The 16,649-nt window shown below is 48.8% G+C and overlaps 1 protein-coding gene across 3 annotated transcripts in view; it reads right to left on the minus strand.

Annotated features, from left to right (window-relative positions):
* LOC147663662 (uncharacterized) overlaps positions 1-15,593 on the minus strand; it is a 106,944-nt gene extending 91,351 nt beyond the window's left edge. For all 3 annotated transcript variants that reach the window (XR_015305260.1, XM_086950283.1, XM_086950284.1), the window contains exons 1-2: positions 15,406-15,593; positions 8,738-8,815 (exon numbers count right to left, since the gene is read on the minus strand). The gene's annotated coding sequence lies outside the window, so the exon portion shown is untranslated. The remainder of the gene's footprint in view (positions 1-8,737; positions 8,816-15,405) is intronic.
* Positions 15,594-16,649: the final 1,056 nt, after the last annotated feature.

The raw sequence follows: 16,649 nt of genomic DNA on the forward strand, positions 1-16,649 counted from the left end.
GGAAAACTGCGTGCACAGGAAAACTACACAGCAGGTAACAGAGACTACTGCCCGCACCAGATACGCCCTTGCGCAAAATAGGGGAACACAATAGCAAGAAGAGGCCCCAGGGGACAACCTGCGCCCAGACTGGACAAACGTGCATATACAAAGGACTTATCAGAGCCCCCACGCGTGGATGCAGCGCAGGCGACCGCCAAAATTGCAGAAAAGGCGGACAAGATGGAAGAAGTGACCCTTACAGACGTGATGGCTGCCCTACGAACAGCCCAGTCCTCAATTGGTTCGATCTTCACAGACATTTCCCTAATGCGAGCAGACTTCGCAAAAATGTCGGACAGGCTGGTGGAAGTTGACAAAATGACAACGGGGCTCCTCACTGATACAGCGGACTTGCAGCAGCAAATTAAGCGCCTGGAAGCTGACAACAAACTGATCAAGGCTAAACTGGATGATCAGGAAGGCCGCTCTCGGAGCAACAACATGCGCATAGTTGGCGTACCAGAGAAAGCAGGGGGACCAGTCCTAGATCTCTTTGTGGAAGATCTAATCAAGAACTGACTTCAACCATGAGGACTGTCCAATTATTTTTCGGTAGAAAGGGCACATCGGGTCCCTGGAGGCAAACCCCTCCGAAAGCAATTTTGGTGTCCATCTTCAACTTTCGCGACCGAGATGCCATTTTACAGTCAGCACGCATAGCACCACCGATAAAGATTGACAACTGCGAGATAATGCTCTATCCATACTACAAGGCAGCGGTCACACAACAAAGACGCAGTTTTGCAGAGGTCCAAAAAGAAATGCGAGCTAGAGAACTAAAGTACTCAATGATTTTCCCAACTAAATTGAGTGTGGAAGCAGAGGGAAAGACATGGTTCTTTGAAACACCGACAGATGCACAGGACTGGCAGGAGGGATGGCGCCAGGCTAAGGGATCCAAGGCACGAGAAAACTCCCAGCACACTGATTGACGAGCGAACTAAAAACTGAACACAGAAGAAGAACAATAACAAAATGGCGCTCAGAAACCGCAAACCCGCACGCCGGCGCCGGATGGCAATGAGGGACCATTGTTACGATCTGGCACCATAGAGCAGCAATAGCATCTGCAAAAAGAACGTCTGGACTATTACATGATCTATGCAAAACACTGAAAGGTGGGCGGGTGCCCCAGACAGGTATGAGCAGGCGAAATGTATTATGTACCATATAAAGAGACTTAATCGAAGGGAGAGACCCAGTCAGGTCACGGGTGGACTCACCCCGTATGAACTGAGGACAGTTGGGGATATGAAGCACTCTGCTCAGTTGGGGTGGCGGGGAAATCTAGAACCGCCAGGCAGGGAGGCAGGGTGTGGGGGGAGATGTCAGCTGTTAGAGTAAGAGATTTTGTTTTGTTTTCCCTCCACAAAAGGTTTGGAAAGGATGTTAACTATGTATTGACACAATACCTGACTCACTATCCGTTAGACAAAATGATAGGAATACCCACACATGACACACGCACTAACACAACTTGACGACCAGAACGTCCAAGTGATGACATTGAGAAGGTTGGGCCCCCCCCAGTCTGTCGTATCCTGGAGTGTCAGCGGACTGGGTAATAAAATTAAGAGAGGGATGGTACTACGATACCTGAAGCGTAGGACCGCGACGGTGGAGCTGATCCAGGAGACACACCTAGTAGGTTCGGCCTGCAAGGTGCTGGACCGCTGGGGCTTTAAAATGGTGGCCCACTCAGCATTCACCTCAGGGTCCAGGGGAGTGAGAATATTGGTCCTTAAAAGCTCACCTCTGATCATAAAGGGAACGTGGACAGACGATCAAAGCTGCTTTGCAGCAATATCATGTCGAGGGGAGAATGTATAATTTGATTTCTGTCTACATCCCCCCGCACTACACCAGACAGCATTCCAAGCCCTTGGGAAGTTTCTGCTTGACCTCCATGATGGGGAGCTGATTGTTGGTGGGGACTTTAACACTGTAATAGACACCGCAATAGATCGGAGACCGCCCAGAGAACCTACCAGACTAAATCAGGCCCGGAAAGAATTCATTGAGGCGTTGGAACTATTAGACATTTGGCGTACTAGAAACCCCACCGAGCGACAGTACACTTGTCATTCTGGAGCGCACAATAGTCTCTCAAGGATTGATTACGTCTTTACACTGGAAATAACCCCGGGGAAGATTATAGACCAATCACACCAACCGAGGAGCATTTCAGATCATTCACCGATACAATTTACATACGCATCGCAGTTCTCAGGTAGGAGGCGAGTCTTTCTGCTCTACCCTGGATACCTAAAGGTCCCTAAAATTAGCAAAACACTCCTAAAGACCACACAGCAATACTTCAGTAAAAACTTGCACACAGTGGACTCACCGAACATTTTATGGGAGGCATACAAATCAGTGATTCGAGGACAAGCTATATCAGTGGTCACAAGTCACAAACGGGAACACCGGCAACATATGGATAACCTGGAGGAGAGAGTCCAACAGGCAGAGATAGCTCACGCTGCAAACTCTGATGATAACACGACACATGCTCTGGCACTAGCGCGCCAGGAATATAGAAAGTTTACATGGGAAGAAATCAAAGTAAAGCACACTGCCACGCAACACATGTTATATGAACTAGGGGACAAGATGGTTAGACTACTGGCAGGGCTAGAAAGACGGGAAAGGCGAGCCGATGGATTGACCAACTGACACTAGAGGACGGGATCACCACAACAGACCCACAACTAATAGTAGAAAGACTAGCAACCCATTATGAAGAGGTTTATACACCCAAGGCCACAGGCACCGTAGACGATAATCTAGACTTTCTCCGGGATATTAGAATTCCTGCGTTGTCGCAGGAAGCAATGCTGGAATTAGAAATGGCACTGACTTCCGACACACTAGGCCTGGCACTGTCCGCACTCCACACAGGGAAAGCAATGGGGTCTAACGGCCTGCCGGTCAAATTATACAAAAGAGCGGCAACATCTCTCATGCCCCACTTACTTAATATGTACAATGAGAGTCTGGATTAGGGAACATTGCCCGAAGATCAACGACTTGCCACCATAGTGGCAATATACAAACTGGGCAAACCATCATTAAATTGCTCGTCCTATTGCCCAATATCATTAATAAATGCAGAAGCCAAGATATTGGCAAAAGCACTCGCACTCCGATTACTACCCCACCTTACGATGCTAATACATCCAGACCAGTCGGGCTTTATGCCGGGGCGTAATACCTCCCTCAATCTGAGACGCCTGTACGGGGTACTAGCTCAGATAACAACTATACAAGAGGATGCAACTATCCTTTCATTAGATGCAACAATGGCGTTCGACTTAGTGGAATGGCCGTTTTTATAAGCGGTCCTTCAAAAGATGGGTCTGGGCCCCAAGTTCTGCGCATGGATTAACTTGCTCTACACAGCACCCTTAGCACAGGTGGTCGCGAATGGGCATATCTCGAGAGAGTTTGCATTGGGTCGAGGCAAGAGGCAGGGTTGCCCATCGTCACTGCTCCTTTTTGCAATGGTATTAGAACCGCTCGCTGCATGGATTAGACAGGATTTGATGATCCGTGGGATGAGATGGGAGGCGGGATGGGAAGACCGCATCTCGCTATATGCTGATGATGTGTTCATGTACCTGACATCACCGGCACGATCATTGCGTTGCTTAATGGACATTTGCAGGGCATACGGGAAAGTGTTGGGTTACACTATAAATTGGTCAAAATCGCTACTTTTACATATTACATGGTCCCACACCAAGGCTCCCATCGAGCTGTGAGCTGCAAATCACAACCAGGGGTTTCAATATTTAGGAATCTATGCCACGCCAGAAACAACTCTTTTTGTCAAAGAAAACCTTATGAAGCCACTGACAAAATTAAGAAAAGATGTAAAACACTGGAGGTCGCTCCCCCTGACACTACTGGGTAGAACAGCCCTCTTCAAGAGGATGGCTCTGTCCAGGTTTTTGTATGCCCTCCACAACACCCGGTTTCCAGTCCCCCCTACATATTTCAAGGTCATTGAGACTGAAGTATCCACTCTACTGTGGGATGGGAAGCCGGCACGTATAGCACAACAAACTGGTTCGTAGTTAGTACGACGGGGGAATAGCGCTGCCCAACATAAAATTATATTACTGGGCCTCGCAGCTTATGGTAATGAATCAATGGATACACGCCCCGCAGGATTACCCTCTGATAACCTAATGAAAGCACTATACACTAACAAGCGGAAGAATACACTGGCGGGTCCGACACCACACATGCTCAAAATATGGCATACGGTGCTGAGGGCACTGGGATGGGAGGGGGTGCTGACGCAGGCTACTCCCCTCTGGGAGACCCAAAGATTAGGCAATTTATAAAACACAAAGGGGTTCAAGAAGTGGGACCTCATTGGTATCACCAAAACAGGAGATCTGTGGGTAAAAGGGGAGTTTCTGCCTTTCACGAAACTGCAAGAGACATACTGCATGGCAGAGATCGAACTCTACAGATACACGCAAGTCAGGCATGCACTTACAAGTGCCATTCCCCCAGAGACGCAACTAGCAGAGACCTCACCCTTAGAAGATAGACTCCTCACTGACCGTATGCAAAAGAAGGCCATCTCCCAGACATACCGTAAGATTATAAACAACTTGCCAGATCCCACGATGACCCTAAGGGAGAGATGGCAGGCTGACATCGCCCTGTGAAGGAGCGATCTCATCTAATCTCAAATTAATACAGCTCAAGGTACTACATCGTATGTATTACTCACGCATCATAATACATAAGCTAGGGGGTGTGCCTGACCAACTGTGTGAGCGACACTGTGGACTCCCAGGGACATTTTTTCATATAAAATGGGTGTGTCCGCGACTCCAACCATACTTGGGAAAAGTCATGAATGTGATCTCCCAGGTGGTGGGGTTGGATGGGGGGGGGACGTCCCGCCGGACCCCAAAAGATGCCTCCTCAACATTTGGGAGCCCACAGATTTAAATTTACGGATGCAGAACTGGGCAACATTGGGGTTCATGTTCGCAAAAAAGGAACATAGCTAGAAATTGGGGCTCGGGGATAGTGCCCACTTACATACAATGGAGGAACGATATTGACGCAGAAATGGTTGCCGAAAGGGCAGTGTATGCGCACAAAGGTTTCCCCAAAAAGTGGTTGGGAATCTGGGGAAGGTGGAATGAGTTCAGAGGAGGCCTACGTGAACCCCCACATATAGAATCAAGCCCGGAAAACAGCCCACAATAACAACAATGAAAAGATCTGAACCAGGTAGAAGTACACATCGGCTTATTTAGGGGAGACGGGGACAGTGTGGGATGGAAGGGCGAAAAATGTACATTGTATTGTATTATGTGGAAAATCATGTGAATGCTTTGAAGAATGTTGTAAACCAAACACTAGTGGAGATTTTTGATCTTGACAAATGATTTTTTTTTCTTTTTAAATAAAGAAAGAAAGAGACCAGTAATGTTGTCAACTATGATGACCTCAGCTTTATGCAAAATAGGGCAAGGTCTTCCACTGTGCCTAGGCGAGTCTCCCTTCTGTTTCAGAAAGTCTACAACCCATGCACCATATTATTAATAAGGGTTCTGCATATAGTAGATACAGCCTCCCCCCATCCCAATCATCCCCAGCACTTTACCTTCCATAGTCTGTAATCTCTCCTGTAATCTGTAGGTATGTTGCCTAGAGTACGTTTCTCAACTGTATATATTTATACATATGTAGTCTAGTTGATTCTCACTCTGTTTGTAACCTAGGCAATGTTCTCATTTTATTGCCTTCAATCAAATCTTTCAGTTTATTGATCCAGATATTGTCCCAGGATAGTCACATGTTTTAGCACGACTCATTCCTAAAGAGGTGTCTGTTGCTATTTTGCCCTTCTGCTCGGAACAGCAGGTCGCCCCTTCCCATACGACCTAGTGTTGCTTGCTTGACTGGGAGTAGTTTCGACCTACCAAACAAATAGTGCAGAAATGAACAAGTTATTTGCCTTCTCTGATAGCTGTCCCACGCCGCCATTGTCGGCCAGTTTCAATTCCCCTCCACACTGTGGCATGCTGACATCAGTTCCCATTCTTTTTTTTGTTGCCCTTTTGAGACTAACAGAAGTTACTAACTTACTCAGATAGGTGTGGTTCTCAAAAGTATCAATAGAATACTATTGCTACATGTATTATTCATAATGTAATAAATAACTATGTATAAAAGATGCATTTGTAAACAGCTGTAAGTAGGAATGAGAAGGAGTCTTGTTAGCTATGGGGAGGAGGGTGAATTGGTGAGGAATCTGCAGGTAGACATGGTATCCACCAGTAAAAGATTTACCAAAGGCATGTAACTTGTTCTCCTGATGGATACATCTGCCTGCAGATTCCACACCTTTTGAAAAGAATTTCTAAGCAGTGGCACACTTGGAGGTGTGAGCAGGGCTGACTAAACCAAACAGTCCTGTAGAACTGAGCGAGTTAAGTAACTATCCCTTCCTACTTCTGAATCCAAGCAGTAGTGTTTTGAAAGCTTGTGAAGGGAGAACAAAGATGCTGCTTTACATATATCTGCTGTAGGAACACCTCTAGCTAGGGCAGACTAGGTGAAGTAGCTAAAGCAGAAAGAGCATGAATACCTTTAGGTGGCTCTCTTTGAGCCATGGAGAGGCAGATTTTGATACCCAGGATGATCCATCTTGAGAGTGTTGGTTTGTGAATCACTTTTCCTTTCACTTTCCCTATGTATCCTATGAAGAGTTGATCACTGAGTCTGAATTCTTTGGTTCTATCAATATAGAAGCCGACTGCACGTTTCGGGTTAAGTCCCCGCAGTCTTTCTTCATCCTTCATAGAAGGAGGAGGAGGATAGAAGGTGGAAATTGTAATGGATCGACATAAGTGGAATGGAGTAACCACTTTAGGTAGGAAGGCAGTTCTGGTCCTTAATACCAGTTTGTCTGGAAAGAAGGTAGTAGAGACTGGTTTTACAGTCAGCACTTGTAGTTCCATGACTTGCCCTGCTGATGTGATGGCATACAAAAATAACTGTTTTGAAGGATAACAACCTTAAGGGACAACTGTGAAGGGGTTCAATGGGAGAAAACATTTAAGAAAGTAAGAAGGGAGGTGGAGCTTAGCTAGGCTGCAAGAAGGGCCCTCTCTAGAGAGGTTCTGTCGGCTGAACTTACAATCCAGCAGGCAACCGTCATACAGGGGGCTGGCCACCAACAAGGAAAGCCATCATACAGACTGCAACCCGCCAGGCCACACTGGCGAACTTTAGCTACCTCTGGAGCCCGTAGCACCGAGCAGTGTGTGGCGTCCTACTGACAACAAGGTGAAGCCTACCCCACTCTTTGAGACTGTGCGCTTTGGTCGGTCCCAGAGTGGGCTGCCGCGCTCCCCATGAAGGGTGAAGCCAGGAGACAGGATGTGGCTGCTGCTTGCTATTTCCTCTGGGCCATGCTCCCCTGAAGATCACGCTTTAGTATGCAACGGGCTGTAGCCAAGGCCTGTGGCTACCCTGCTCATTGCGCGGCCCGGAGTGCACTCGAAAGCCTGCAAGTTTGGGGCGGGAAGAGACTCCTCATTGTGCCCCGTGCATATTGGGGCCCCCACTACTACATTGGTGGATGCCGGCTGACGGCTGGGCTGCCCGGGCTGGTACCAGGCTGCATCTGTTGGTGGTGAGAGAAGGGCTAGCTCCAGCATTGGTGGTGCATACCTCAAGCCTGGGCCTGAGACCGCCGGCACATGGGCTTCCCACAGGTGGTAAGAGGGGCAGTGCAGGCCGCCGCTGGCACCACCGGTGCAGCGCAGCCCGCTTTGCAGCTGGGCCTTCTGTGAAGGCCTCGCGTGACATACTGGCTGCAGGCGCCTTGCTGGCATCCCACCGGGAGCCGCTATCCCCATTTGCTGGGACAAAAAGACACTTTGTTCTGCAGCACTCTCTCAATTTTTCCCCCAAAACCAATATTTCGTTGTATTTTGACTAATTTCTTGGCCCATCAAGTGGAATCTAAAAACATTGGGTACCTTTAGAATCCTTAGGATGTTTGAAGAAAAGGACCCAAATTGGTGTGATTACCTTTTGTGGACAAAAAGGTACGGGGTCCAAGCGCGAACTACCCCCAAATAGCCAAAAATCGAAACCAAGGAGCTGCTGTTGGAGGGAGGAGAACCACACAGACAAGAGTTTGACCTTAAAATACAGACAAACGACACAGACGGGAGCCGGCACTCACCTGGAAATGCTGTGGCCCCACCATGGTTCTTGGGAGGACCATGACTGACCAGGTGCGTGACAAAGGTATTCAGGGAAGGTACAGGTCATGGAGAGAACGGGCATAGAGGCTGACGCAGAGCCCATGAGTGACACTTGGGGGGGGGGGGGGCCATGACAATAGTGCATAGAATACTGCTTACAGGGTGAGCCCTAAAATCTTCTGGGTTTATTTTCTTTTAGCAGCATGTCTTGACGGCCTAACTAAGGGCCTTATAATTGTGATGGGGGTTCAGGCAAAGAGAGTGTGAAGGGATGAGAGCACAGCGGAAGAAGAAGAAAACAGACAGGGGGAATAAAGAAAAAGAAATACAACAGTACATAGAAAGTAGAACATAGCTGGATACGATAGAGCTGGGAAGAACAGCCGTAGATGAGAATTTGAGAGGAAATGGCTATCCAATCATGTTAAAAAGATACTCACGTTTTCCTTTAATCTGAGGAAACTGGAGGTCGAGCCATTCAGTCTCTGGAGCTAAGGAGGAGTCTGCAAGGCCTGAGCCTAAGAACAATAGGAAAAATGATTCTGTGAGATTTTGGCAGACTTTTTGAAGATTGTGAGCCTATATGATTAATGGAGAACAAGAAAATATTTCAAATCCCAGGGAGGCTTGTAGTTGGCCTCTGTTACAGAACTAAACCAAACGCATATGCCACACCCACTGTTTGCCCCCAAGAGTCTCAGTTCCATGTACAGTCTGCGTGTTTTTTAAGTTTGCTTGAATATGTTTAAGGGTGTCTGTATTTGTGTGTGTGTAAATCTGTCTGTATTTGCAGTTGGCAGGGTATGCTCAGACGGGGTACCTTGTTCACTTTGCTATTGGATTCAAGCTAGCCTGGCTGATAAAGGGTGTTACCCCAAAACCGGTCCCAGGATGCTTGTTTCCGGTTCAGGGAAAACATGGCTTGGGCTGAACTGTTCCCATGAGGAACAGAGACAAGACTGATTTGCAAATGGCTGGGTCTGACATGGGGTGGCGAAACGAGCTAAAGAACAATGATGGATTCAACCTAAATCTAATCGTGACTGGGGGGAGTGTCTGAAAGGTTTCAGCGCTCCGTCCATCATCTCCTTGTGTTTGTGTTTCCTATGTCTTTGCACCTGGCCTAGTCTGTCTGTCTCTGTATTTATCTCAGACCCCTGAGGGTTAAGACAAGAGCTGTCTAGGCTTTGGTCTGGAGGCAAGTATTGGTGTTTGATATTTTTGATGTAGGGGTGTTTGTAGCCTACATCTGTTCATGTGCCAGTCCATCATGTCTTACGCTGCTTCTCTTGGTCATTTTAAGGTTTCTTCGGAGATTGGCTTGCATGATGTGGAGAAGTGTGGCTCACTGGTTAGAGGAGGCAGACCTGGAAGCAGAGGTCAGCCCGGGACCAGAGTTCAATTCCCGGCTCGGCGGGGTCTTGAGTCCTAAAATGTCCATGGACTCGACAATTCTCGCTCCGGTGCCTACTCGATTCACAGGTTCACACTCTGCGACTCTGGGCAATAGCTTGCTTAATCTCCACAACGGCCCCTCGCGGCGGGATGCCTGGCTTTCACCTTGCGGATACCCTGCCGGGGTTATCTCACAGGGGAATACCAGGACAGGTTCCCTAAGCAAGCGCTTAGAAACCGCTCGGTGATTTGCGCTATATAAATTCCTGTACATTTACATTTACATGATCTTTTGCTTGTTCCTTTCCTTGCTTATCATTAGCCAGCACCTGTCGGTTTCACTTTTTTCATTGTATGTTTGTCCCTTTCATGGAGCATGGACAAAGTACTGATTAATTGTTTTACTGGTGTCCTGCCATGGCTCGGATTCAGGTTCTTTTTTAAAATCCTTGTTCCATCCTGTTTTTGTTGCCTGCACAGCACGCCTCCTGCAGTTTGTTTGCCTCTTCCGTCTCCAGTCACCGAAGTGTGTTACATTTTAGTTGCACCTAGCACAATATTTGATCTATGGAGTCTGAGGAAACTAGGCAAACCTAACATCTTGGTTGGAGTGAAATACAAAATGGTCAGCTATAAGTGTTTTGTGTATTCTTTTCTTTCTATCGCAGGTAGAAAAGCATGTGACCACCTACACATACAGGCAATAGACCACAGACAGGGGAGTACAGAAAAAGCAGCTTTACTCCTACATTTTACTGTAGCCCTGAGTCATATCGCAGACCAGTGGTAGCTGGTGAAATTTTAAAATAGCAGGATGGAAAAAGAATCAAGGTGAAATGCAGTGAGTGAGGAAAAAAACACACAACCCCAAAAACAAGGTTTGGCTGGGAGATTTCTGCCACAAAAAGTACTATTGTGAGACCATGTATCCACACCCAGTCAGTACATGAAATAAGCGAGCACTACATGCACTATTTAGCTCATCGATAACAACAATTTCACAAAGAGCTGCATTATTTCATTAGAAGATTAAACCAGTTGCACCTTCAATGGGGGTGGGGGCTGTTTAATTACACTACGTTAGAACAACTGCATTATATTAATCTAGTCAATGAAAGTGCGACTGGCATCATTTAGTGTCAAAAATGCTCACTGGTGTGTTTTCCTAGGACGCCTGAAGCATTTACTGGAAGTTTCTGAACGCCATGAACGCTGCATCACAACAAAAAGAGGGCAGGCTGCCATCTGTTAAACATTGAAGCGGGACTGCTGCAAGATAAATGTTTCTCACGGCCCGCGTGACATAGGGTCTGACTGCCTCTTGCCAAAGCCCTTAGAGACTGAATTTCATCAGCCTTAGTGGGGTCACTGCTGCAGCAACTCTCGACAATCAAGAAAGTAAAGAAATCATAGAAGGACAGTGGAAAAGATAGCCGCATCAGCGACAATGACTAAAAGATCGAGACACGCCAACCCAACCTGGAATCCGGGTCGGGCCCAGAGAGCATCTATTCTACATTCATAGGGACGTAACTGCAGACCTTCCTCTTTTTTTTCCGTATATGATATGTACCATGCATTGATGCCTGCCTTACTGGCAGCTGGGAGTTCCTTCCCGTTGCGTTAACTTTGTCCAGTCACCCAGCTTCCACCAGATGGGAAGTGCTGAGCCCCTAGTGATTTCCCCTCACGGATGTTTCCTCTGTTGTGTCTTTCAGCTGGCCACTGGTGGCCATATTTTGGTTGTAGGGGTCCATCCAGGTTGGGTGGCGGTAGAGGGTGTGGGGAGGGGAACTCTGGGAATAGTTAGTTGGCACTTCCAGATCCAGCCCAGCCCAACGGCGACACTCCGAGGAACCCGACTTCATCGCACCCCACACCATCGCCTCACTGAAATACATACTCATGGGAGACCTGAGCTTTCACCTCGACAACCCCAGTGACCCCCAACTCCACCATCCTTTGTGACCTCGCCAATCGGACTTATGCAACTCATCACAACACCTGTCCACAGAGCAGGACACACACTCAACCCCATCTTCCCTTCAGGAAACAGCGTTCACTTCAGCCACACAACGCAACCATCAAGGACCAACCCCCACTGAATGCACTTTGCCGTCGACCAAATCCAGCCTTACGCCCACCACGAAGGAATTGGAGCAAGGTTACTGACAAGCAACTCATCACCACCCTCACCCGAGACAACCACACAGGTGCATTCGACGCTAATGCAAGAGCCCGAGGACTCCACACCTGGATCTCCAACTGTGCAGACGAGCTCTTCCGCTACCCAACCACGACAAACAGCGATCCAGGAAATCCGCCTGGTTCACCACCGCCCTCCAAGAAGCCAGACGACCTGCAGATGCCTGGAAAACAACTGGAGAAACACCAAGACAACCGAAAACTACAACACCTACAAGGACGCCATGACTACCACAACCAAATCAGATCCTCCAAAAAGGAACCTCACCCACAACAAAATCCTCGCCAACTCCAAAGAAATCTTACGGTCATCCAGGAATTTACCAACCCACGCAGCGGAGCCACAGACATCACCCCATCCCAAGACCTCTGCCATAAGCTTGGAACCTACTTCAACCTCAAGATCAAAAACCTCTACGACAACTTCATCGACCACCCACCAGACGCCACAGCCGGACCCCCGCCCCCCAGAGACACCAGCCAGCCCACAATCACCAACTGGACACCGGTGATGGCCGAAGACACGCCTCAACCATGAAAGGCTTCCACTCGGGGGGCCCCCACCGACCCCTGCCCTCCTCACATCTACCACAGAACCGCGGCCACCATCGCACCCGAACTACAACACCCCATCAACACCACCTTCAACACAGTCGACTGGAAGTACGCATTAGTCAGGCCCCTGCTATAGAAGCCCTCAACTGACCCCACCAACCTCAAGAACTATCGGACCATCTAGCTCTTCCCCTTCGCAGCCAAAGTTGCAGAGAAAACAGTCAACAGGGAACTGACGCGATTCATCGAAGAGAACGCTATCCTCGACCTGTCTCGATCTGGATTCCAGAGCAACCACAGCAGTGAGACCACCCTACTCGCTGCCACAGACGATAACCGTACCCTCCTGGACCACGGCTACTCCACAGCCCTTATCCTACTCGACCCATCAGCGGCCTTCGACACCGTCTCCCACCGGACACTAATCGCCAGACTACTCGACGCCAGCATTCAAGGAACAGCCCTGGACTGGATCTGATCATTCCTCACTGGAAGAAGCCAAAGGATCAGACTACCACCCTACCTTTCCGATCCCAAGAAAATCACCTGCGGAGTCCCACAGGGGTCATCACTGAGCCCGACCATCTTCAACATCTACATGGCCGCACTTGCAGCCATTGTCCGACAACACGGCCTCAACATTGTATCCTACGCAGACGACACCCAGCTCATTCTCTCCCTCACCAAAGACACCCACCACCGCCAAACAGAAAGGAATGCAGGACGTCACAGTTTGGATGGCAAACAGCTGCGTAAAACTCGATGCTGAGAACACAGAAGTCCTCATCCTTTAAACCACCCCTTCAGCATGGGACAACACCTGGTGGCCGACCACCCCTGGAAGCCCACCTACCCCCTCAGATCACGCCAAAAACCTTGGCATCGTGCTCGACTCTTCACTCACCATGAACCAACAGGTCAATGCAGTCACCTCCAGCTGCTTCAACACCATCTGCATCCTCCTCAAGACCTTCAAATGGATCCCCCCTGAGTCAAGGCAGACAGTCACCCACACACTCGTCACCAGCAGACTGGACTATGATTGCACTCTACGCCCGCATCAACAAGTCCCTACTCCACAAACTGCAGACAATACAGAACACTGCCGCTAAACTAGTCCTCAACAAAACGTCACAATTGCCAATACTGAGGGCAACTACAAAACAACTATTTATTCTAGAACCTATGAATAAAACATATAGGTCCGCGTTTTTTACTATACCATCAGTTGCTTTATTTGTCAACTCTCTTAGACCACTTTTTCAATAATACTTTCTACATGTGTATCAAAAATTAATACAAAACAGGGAAAAGCTATATACAAAGAACTACATTACATCATACACAACACCAACATACAATCAATGCAAACCTTCAGAAATACCTCATACAAATTTGGCCAAGCACTCGAAACCAAACACTCACATACTCCAACACAAAGGCCTGGAGCAGGTGGAGATAATTATGTATACCCACAGCTCTGGTGAAAACTGTTCTTAATCCCAACGTCAAACAGTACAATAAATCCTAAATACTCCTAATAAGATGTAGAGGTGATTCAATGTAATCAATGTTTCCTACATCTCACGCCACAATCGCTATATCAATACAAAAGTTATATTGAAAAATGTGTTTGACAAGGGAAAACAGAAAGCTCGAAGCGTTTCAAACCCAACTGTGCTTCGGGTTCTCATCAGGACCGTAGCGTTCCTAATTCCTGAACTGATTGAATCTGTGATTTCACACTTGAAGGTGATAATATTCAATTGCTTTTACTTGAATCTGAAGACACTTTTAGTGAAGTTGCTGGAGTCAGGGTGACCTCAGGCTTCCTTTATGCTTAGACTGTAACAGGGCAACATAGACTGGTTCGTACTTTAAAACATTACCCTGTATTTGAACTGATGAATTGTTAAGTGTGTGAAAAACTTAAAACTACATTAATTTTAGTTTGAAGAAAAAAGGAAACCTGCCCATCCAGAATGTTTGATTCTCTCTGGGGAGGGCTACTCAGCAGCTTTTTCTGCAAAAAGCAGAAGAGGCTTGTCATACCTAGGCATCCACGCACATGCACTGAACTCCTCAGTAGCTTCATATTTGTGACTCGGTGACTTTTTTAATCCTTTCTTTGACTTTCATCAGATCCAGCATTCTAGGCTCTTGTCCTGTTCACAGAGCAGCCTGAGTCTCTCTTTGTTTACTGCATGACCTTTCATGCTGAGACAGGTAAAGCTGTAGATCTTTTAGCAATGTTGCTAAAGTGTTTCATGAACTGGATATTTTTTGATTTGTGACATTTCTCTTTTATGGAGACAGTGAAGGTTTTGATTTATTTCCTCTCAGCACGTTGTGATCATGCAGGAGCTGCAGAAGACGTGTCCACAGAGACAGTTCACCCTCTCAGAGGCCCCTCCACCACTGCCCACTTTGTTAATGCTTTAGAAGGTCTCTGGCTGCTTGTGAGGGCTGCGGGAGTGACACGACACTGAGATCAGGAGTGGAAGCCCCTGACACCTTCACAGTGTTTCTCTGCGCTTGTCATCACAAAGTGATGAAGCAATCTGGAATCCCTGTGTGCAGAGCCTGGACTGGGAGCTACAAACACCACAAAGCAAAGCAAGTGAGGACAGAGAGGGCAGGCAGAGGGGCTATAAAGTCAGCTGAGCTTTCCTCGCGAATAGCACACCCTCCTCTGATGGGGGGGGGGGGGGAAGGGGCGGGGGCAGCAAAGAAGGAAGAAAACTCTTTCCACAGGGATAGGTGAATTGAGACACAGGCGAGGAGGAGAGGTGATGAACCGCAGCCCGGGAGGGGCCATGGCTTGAAGGGGTGAGGGGGGGGGGGGGGTGAAAGGTGAAAGGTCCTCAGCCCGGGAGGGTCCATGGCTTGAAGGGGGGGGGGGTGCAGAGTTCAGGTTGTCTCAAGCGGAGGGGGGGTGGTCTGTAGACTCTACCTGCGCAGACACCTGCTCAAGAGTCCTCTCCCCCTCGGCCTGGGACGGTGAAGATGACAATCCGAGGCCGGGGGTGACGTCCGGGGTCAGAGGGCGAAGGTCACCGCAGAGACAGAGGGTCCTTCCACCCCATACAGCTGCTGGAGCCGAGGAAGAGGCCGGAAATGACGACATTCACTGGTGCTGCTGCTTCTGCCCCCGCTGACCTGGAAAAGGAAATTACGTGCCTTAGGGCTGAGAGTAGTTTAAAGAGAGAACGGACTAAGCCGCAGCACAGACTGCAGTGACCCTGAGCAGCCTCGAGGCTGAAGCCAGCTGCGACCGAAGGAGGAGAAGAGACAGAACCCCCCCCAGGAGAGAGGATGAGGGGGGAGAGGATGACACCCCCCAACACTCACCCCTGTGTATGTCAGGGGAAAGGAGATGTGTGTCTGTCCTAAGCCCTCCAGCCTTTCAGAGCAGCACTGAGGGGAGCAGCAACGCTCAGCAGCACCGGCAACAGCAGCAGACCCCGGACTCTGAAGAGGAGACGAGTGAGGGAGAAGGGAAAGTAGAGACATGGATAGAGTGCATTGGACCTGGGAGGGAAGTGACAAGAGCGCTGGTGCGAGGACTTCTGGACTCCAGGCCATGCATCACTGATGCATCACTTTGGGAAGCCATGTAGCTAAATACTCCATGGCCAAAGGTCAGAGGGGGCATCCCCCTCGTGTACCTCTATACACTGGAAATGGCTTGGAAGTCAGTCCACTGGAAACACTATGCCCCTTGGTTCGGCCCCCCCCACTCCCCAGGGGGAGGGGGACAGTGGCTGGACCGGGGGTCTCAGTGGAGGCCACCCCCGGGAGGCAGAGCCCGAGCACCCAATGATTGGCTGGAGATAAGGGGAGCAAAGGCAAGGAAAGAGAAAGAGCGGGCCCACCAAGCATTGGGGCTGGGCCAGCTCAGCCATAAATTTAAGGTAGGAATGTGTAGGGGGATAAGGGCTATTTAAGGGTGGACACCGGGCACAAGGCCCTCTTTTCTCCGGGGAATTTTGGCAGGAGAAGAGGTGCAGCGTCGACAAAGTGCGAGGTGAGGTGGGGGGAGGCGAGGGGAGGGAGGGATGGAGGGATGGATATAGGGTGGGCTGCAGTGTAGTGGGTACAGAAGAGAACGTGTGGGGTAGCAAGGGTGGGGGGACGGTGCTGGGACTGGGCGTGCAGAGTAACAAGGAAAGGAAGGGACGTCATCAGAGAGTGTGC

Source organism: Lissotriton vulgaris, unplaced genomic scaffold (assembly GCF_964263255.1).
Source record: "Lissotriton vulgaris unplaced genomic scaffold, aLisVul1.2 SCAFFOLD_2517, whole genome shotgun sequence".
NCBI lineage: Eukaryota > Metazoa > Chordata > Amphibia > Caudata > Salamandridae > Lissotriton > Lissotriton vulgaris.